This window comes from Capra hircus, chromosome 12 (assembly GCF_001704415.2).
Source record: "Capra hircus breed San Clemente chromosome 12, ASM170441v1, whole genome shotgun sequence".
Taxonomy (NCBI): domain Eukaryota; kingdom Metazoa; phylum Chordata; class Mammalia; order Artiodactyla; family Bovidae; genus Capra; species Capra hircus.
Window position 1 is genome coordinate 54,431,170 of NC_030819.1, and position 6,000 is coordinate 54,437,169.

The 6,000-nt window shown below is 46.6% G+C and overlaps 1 long non-coding RNA gene across 1 annotated transcript in view; it reads left to right on the plus strand.

Annotated features, from left to right (window-relative positions):
• The window catches only part of LOC106502711, a 34,779-nt gene extending 29,820 nt beyond the window's left edge, over window positions 1-4,959 (plus strand). The window contains exon 3 of the long non-coding RNA XR_001918939.1: window positions 3,885-4,959. This is a non-coding gene — a long non-coding RNA (uncharacterized LOC106502711). The remainder of the gene's footprint in view (window positions 1-3,884) is intronic.

Sequence of the window (6,000 nt, forward strand, 5' to 3'; positions counted from 1 at the left end):
AGTCCCCACAGCCCAAGGAGCCAGGTGATCCTGGATCTTGAGCCTGCAGTTGGTGACAACTCAGCTCGTCTAAGGTGCCACAGTCACCATAACCGCCCACAGTGCCACAGGTGCTAATCTGGCAATCAAATGCCTCAGCTGCCTGAGAAGTTCTTGTAGAGTGTTATAATCCCTATAGCTGCACTGCTCATCCTTAATTACTCTGCATTACTCGCAAGCATACAAAGAAAAGTGCAGAATGCAAGATAAAATGCTGTGTGCCTGCGTGGGAAGGGCTTTGGCAGCAAAACAAAAGAATGGATCAGGGTACAATGCAAGGAGCCTGCCTCCCTGACCCCAAGGCTCTGCTTCCCTAAACAGAGGAAGAACCACCACCATGTCCCAGGGCCTGACGCATTCACAGGTCTCCAAGTCACATGTGCCCAGGGCATTCTGTGCCCCTGTCCTTGTCTGTGTCAGACTCACCTGGGCTCCCACACGGCTGGCATCTCGAGCCCACCCGACGCCACATACTATCTGCTTCTATGCATCTGTCCCAAAGGGAAGGACCCCCACCCCCACCCCCACCCCGCCCAGCTACCAGCTGGGGTCGTGCGGGGAGGACGGACTCTGGAGTCAGAGCCCTGGTTCCCGTCCCGGCTCCACGCCCGCCCAGCTCGGGACCCACAAGCATGCGGCTTCCCACGCATCTGCCAGAGGGGTGATGGCGGGAGAGACGGGGGGCGGCGGGGGGGAGGCGACGCTGGTGGCAGGAATTGCCTGACGGCGTGGTCGCCACCCTCCTGGTTCTCACTTGCGAGTAGTCACGTACCACTTATTCGATGGGTCACATTCATGAAAGTGTTTCAGAAAGTGACGTGGCACCTCTGCGTCTGCAGAGTGTTAGATATTACTACCTCTGTCCAAAGTATTAAAATCAGAAAGGAGAAAAACAAAAAAACTACATTTATCTTCCCCCTGCTGTTCTCTGCGCTTGTTTGAAACAAGCCTGTGATGAAAAACAAAACAAAACAGTTGACTGTTTTTCATGAGTGGAGTCTGATAACTGCCAGGAGAAAGTGCCTCACTTCTGTGAAGGACGTTACACAGCCCGCCTACTCGGGAAATGGGGAGAGCAGGCTGAGGAACTGACACTCCTGGCCTCGGTCCATCTCAGTCTCTGCCAGGGCAGGCGAGACCCCTCCTCTCAGACTCTGCATCAGCAGCTTTGAAAGCAGAAGGAAGTTGCTTCAGTTTTTGGTTTAACATGGATAGAATGCCAGGTCTTGAGTCTGACGCTGCTGTCATGGGTACTTTCTAAAGCAGTTTTAAGCATCTGATTCTATTTATAGAATTTCATATCCATTTATGTTGTTAGCACCTTAAATCTGGCTCTCCCCATGTGAGCTAGTATAACTTTCTAAAATCAAACATGAACCAAAAATAAGAGTAACCGGTCAGGGTGAGAAGGTTGACATTGTGGGGTCACAGCTCCTTAGGAAAGCAGCTGCACACCCGGTGGCCCCCGCCCCCATCCCAGCACAGCCAGTGACAGAGCCGCTGCAGACGCGCCCAGCAGCCAGGCCTGCGCCTGCGCCCCAGGGCTCACACTCTCCCTGTAACGCTGACATGGAAGAGGCTTCAGGACAGTTGAGGATCTAAGACTAGCTTATCGTGTCATCTCAAATACAGAAAAAAGTGGCACTAAAAGAGAGCTGAGAGACAAGAAGCCAGAGAGCAATGAAATAATTTCCTCATGTGGTGAAGGAGAGATGGGTCGTTTTCCAAAGGGTCAACAAACGTAGAGAACATGAGATGCTCCAAACAAGAAGGGCCCTTTGAGGTCACACGTCACTCCAGCCTCCGGTGTTACTGCACCTGAGGAGTACCTGTAGATGGAGTTTATGGGTCATTAGGAAATGCAGATAATAAGCGCAGAGGTCATGCCCACGAGCCCACTGGCTCTGACATCAGTGGAGAATTGAGGTGTCCTGGAGAGTGAAGCTTGCAGATATAGAAGCTTAACTATTTTAAGCACCAAAACTTTAAAACTGTAACCATTTTTAGGAACATTTCTGTAAAATATCTTATTTTTTTCTTGATGGCTCAGGGTTTTATATTTAATAATTTTTTTTTCATTGAGAGACATCAGATATTCTATGTTCTTAATTAACTTACTATCTCAGGTGATTTGAGACTTAGTGGCCTTGGGTTCCTATCCTGGACAAATCCTGAATATATGAATTTGAGTGCTATATATATTCTCTTTCATGAAAGGAGAATGAACAGTAATAACATTACTTTACATTATTACTATAATGAATAATAATAAGAAGGCTCCACAGTCCCTTGTTTAAAGCCCTCAGATCCAGATAAGTTTCTTGGAAAGGTACCATAGCACAGACAGCATGCACGACAAGTACCCTCACGGTATCTGTTCAACACATAGTCATCTCCCCAGCAAAGCATATGAATGTTACTCCAAAGGGGACGCAGACTAGAAATAAGTGGCCAGCGTCAGATTAGGTCAGGTCTGGCTGCCAAACAAGTTGTGTCCAGAAAAGGAACTTGGTTTTCAAATTTTGTAATCATGCATAAGAAATCATAGACCCACAGATACCATTTATCAGGAATTTGCTCTATGCCGGGCACTATGCTAAGTGCTTCGTGGGTTATCTCATTCAACTCTTGCAGTAGATGAGTAATTCTGTTAACAAATAGAAAACTGAAGCACAGAGGCATTGGGTAACTCTCAGGATCCCAAAGCCAGTGAAGCCGAAGGGCTAGGGTATGCACCAGAGCAAACCTCTACTGAGTGCCTGTTACCTAGCAGGCATTGTTGCAAGCACACATTCAGCCTCCATCAACCTGCCCTCTAACTCGGTCACTGTGATGGTCCCCATTTAACAGAGGATGGGCAACAGGGAGATGATCTGACATGCCCACGGTCCAGTCTGGTAGACATGTGTGCACCCTGTTGTATGAGTTCATTGCAGAAGAAAAACCGGTGATGAGATTCAGCAAAAGTAATTACCATGTTACAGACCAGAGCTCAAGGCCAAGAGAGAGATTTAGGTTTTCACTGTGTGCGGTTTTCGTTTGTGTAGCCAAATGAAAGATTGGCTCCACCTAAAAAACGAATACTGCATGTGTGAATATGTGTCAACATGTAAATTAATGATCTGATCAGTGACATCCTTCCTCCTGGGTGAACTTGAATCATGAAGCCCCTGAAATGTACATGGCCCAGAAATTCACCTGGAGGGGAAACGTGTGGCCAGAGCTCCCTAGCAGAGCACACTCTGAAACAAAAAGTCCTCGATTAGAATCTGAGTTTTTCAGAGGGTAAAAGGTGGTTTTAATAGACTCTTTAGATTATTATTTTTTTATTTCTAGAGTGGATCATGTAGGTCCAGTATTCAGGGTATAGCAGGAGATACTTTTTTTGTTCCTCAGGGAGGGACTTACCCTTATTCTTTGATATTTAAAAGTGGGCCACCATAAACATAAATCTGCATTTTGAGTTAATGCCTAGTCAAAGCAGGTGTTATGGTAAAGGGGATAAATGACTCAGGAATTAAAAAAAGGAATTAAATGACTCAGGTGATGTGTGTTGTGGTCAGTACCTGTACACACATTGTGTGTATTCCTTGGCTTAATTAGTCCCAGCCAGGAAGACAGGGTCAAGGTCTTCAGACAGGGTCCAGCCACTCTGTCTGGGAATTCTCAGTGTCCTGGGTTTTCCCCCTTGTACTCGGAGTTTACACTAGGTGGCATGCAAGGAAAGCTGAACAAATTCAGAAACTTGACTCCGGGGAAGCAAGATTCTTTGGCACAGGCCCTGATAGGAGGGTTCGGCTCTGGAGTCCACATTTGATTTGTGGTTGTTCTCTCTTTGCCCCCAGGATGAAGTGTCCTCTTGCTGGGACAAATAAAAGATTTCTAATTAACACAATTAAGAACACCCTGCCCTCCCACAAAGAGCAAGACCACGAACAAAAAGAGGACAGCAAGGAACCGGCGAAAAGCCAGAGCCAGAAGGAGGAAGGGCGCCAGAAGCACCGGTCTCACCCGTACAAGCACAGCGTCCACGCCCGGCGCTCGCCGCCTGGGAAGCGGGGGAAGCGGGGCGGCCACGAGAAGTCGCACACGAGGTCCAGCAAGCGGTGAGGTGGGGGCCCTGGGCCCAGCGAGACCCTCCCAGCGCCCCAGCCTGGGGTGGTGCGGAGACACCAGGACGGGTTTACAGCAGGGCCTCAGTCCTGACGGCGGACAGTCACCCGAGGCTCCACGATGGAAGGAGCACAGTGACGTCCCGGCAGGTTTAAGCGGCTTCAGCAGTGTAATATACATTCGTCTGGGTTTTCTTCTGTCTTGTTTGGAAGTTGGTTTCAAAATAAATCTAGAATTTACAAGTTTTCGGAGATTATTAAAACTAGTTCCAGTTTTTGGTTTTGTTTTTTGATGTGCTGCACTTGTGGTCTTTTCTCGGAATTTCTCAAAACAGAAAGATAGTTGTCAATCCTGTACTTTTTAGGGGTGATGATTTTAGAAACCTGGCCAGTGACCATATTTATGAAAAGCTGTAGCCCTTGTTTACCCGGAAATTCTTGAGAGCTCTGTACCTGTTAACCTTTAAACGAACAACGTAGGAAAATCTCAAAATCCTTTTGAATTTAGCGCCTCACCCCCTCCCCCATTAATAACCAGGGGTTAAAAAACTGTCTCTCTTCTTTCCTTGTGCATTTTCAAACTCATTCCTGAGATAGAACACTTTTTCTGTATTTCATTTTGAGGGGAATATGTACGTTTTAAGTGGTGCTTTTAAAAGAACCTTCAAAAGTTAAAATTACTATTATTTTTGTGCTATGTCTTATTTAGCTAAAGACCTACGATGCCATTCTTAGCTGTTGTACAGTTGTTTCAGAAATCTGGATTTTAAATAAAAGTGTTTACAATGCCTTTCTTCTGTTTTTTCAATATCAGTGTGGCTGTTTTTAACATACAATTATCATTACTCACACCTGTATTTTTCCTTTTATACTCAGAAAAATGTCACCAAGCACACTCTTCCCCTATCCGCGAAAGGAAGAAGAATCTGTTCACACCACCCACCACCTCCCAAAGCATCCGAGCTTATGCCTGGCTGCTCCCAGATAATCACTTGATGCAGCCCTGCTCCCTGCTTCCCAGCAGCAGAAAAAAACCCTTTCTAAGTGCTAGAAAGGAGACCATCCGCAAAGTCAGCTTCAGGGTGTTGAACGGACCCACTCTGCCCCTACCGCAGAGCTGCCCGCCACACCTGTTCAGCCGGCTCTGAGCCCAAAGCTTGGGGCTCAGACCCAAAGCTTCTGCACAGCCCTGTTCCCCAAGAACCCAGCCTCACCCCCATGACTTTGTACAAACACCCTTTCCTCTTAAACACTGCAAAGGTTCATACGACTTTATCCAAGTCCAATTACACATTAGCCTATATCATTTGTGCTAAATTTGAAATGTTTTATATTTAAACATCTATTAGAGACAGCACAGAGTTGTGGTTTTTAAACACTTCTAATTAAGTAAAAGTTGAACTCTCTCATTTGTCTATGTGCCCTGAATTTAGAGCACACTGGCAAGCTCATTATTCTGAAAAAGGGGATGATCGTGATAAGCATGTTCTTCCCCTCAACAGTAAAGGAAGTGCTTTAGCCTCATCACACTCACCTTTCTCAGCCAACTGTGTTAAAGGACAAGCATTCCTCAAAACCATTTTCCCCTTAAAAACCTCCACCCCACTTATGAAATTTTTATTAGAGTCTTTAAAACTTTCATCAGGGCTTCCCAGGTGGCTCAGTGGGTAAAGAATCCACCTGCAATGCAGGAGATGCAGGTTTGATCCCTGGGTCGGGCAGATCCCCTGGAGAAGGGCATGGCAACCCACTCCAGTGTTCTTGCCTGGAGAATCCCATGGGCAGAGGAGCCTGGAGGGCTACAGTCCATGGGGTCGAAAAAGAGACACAACTGAGTGACTAACACTTT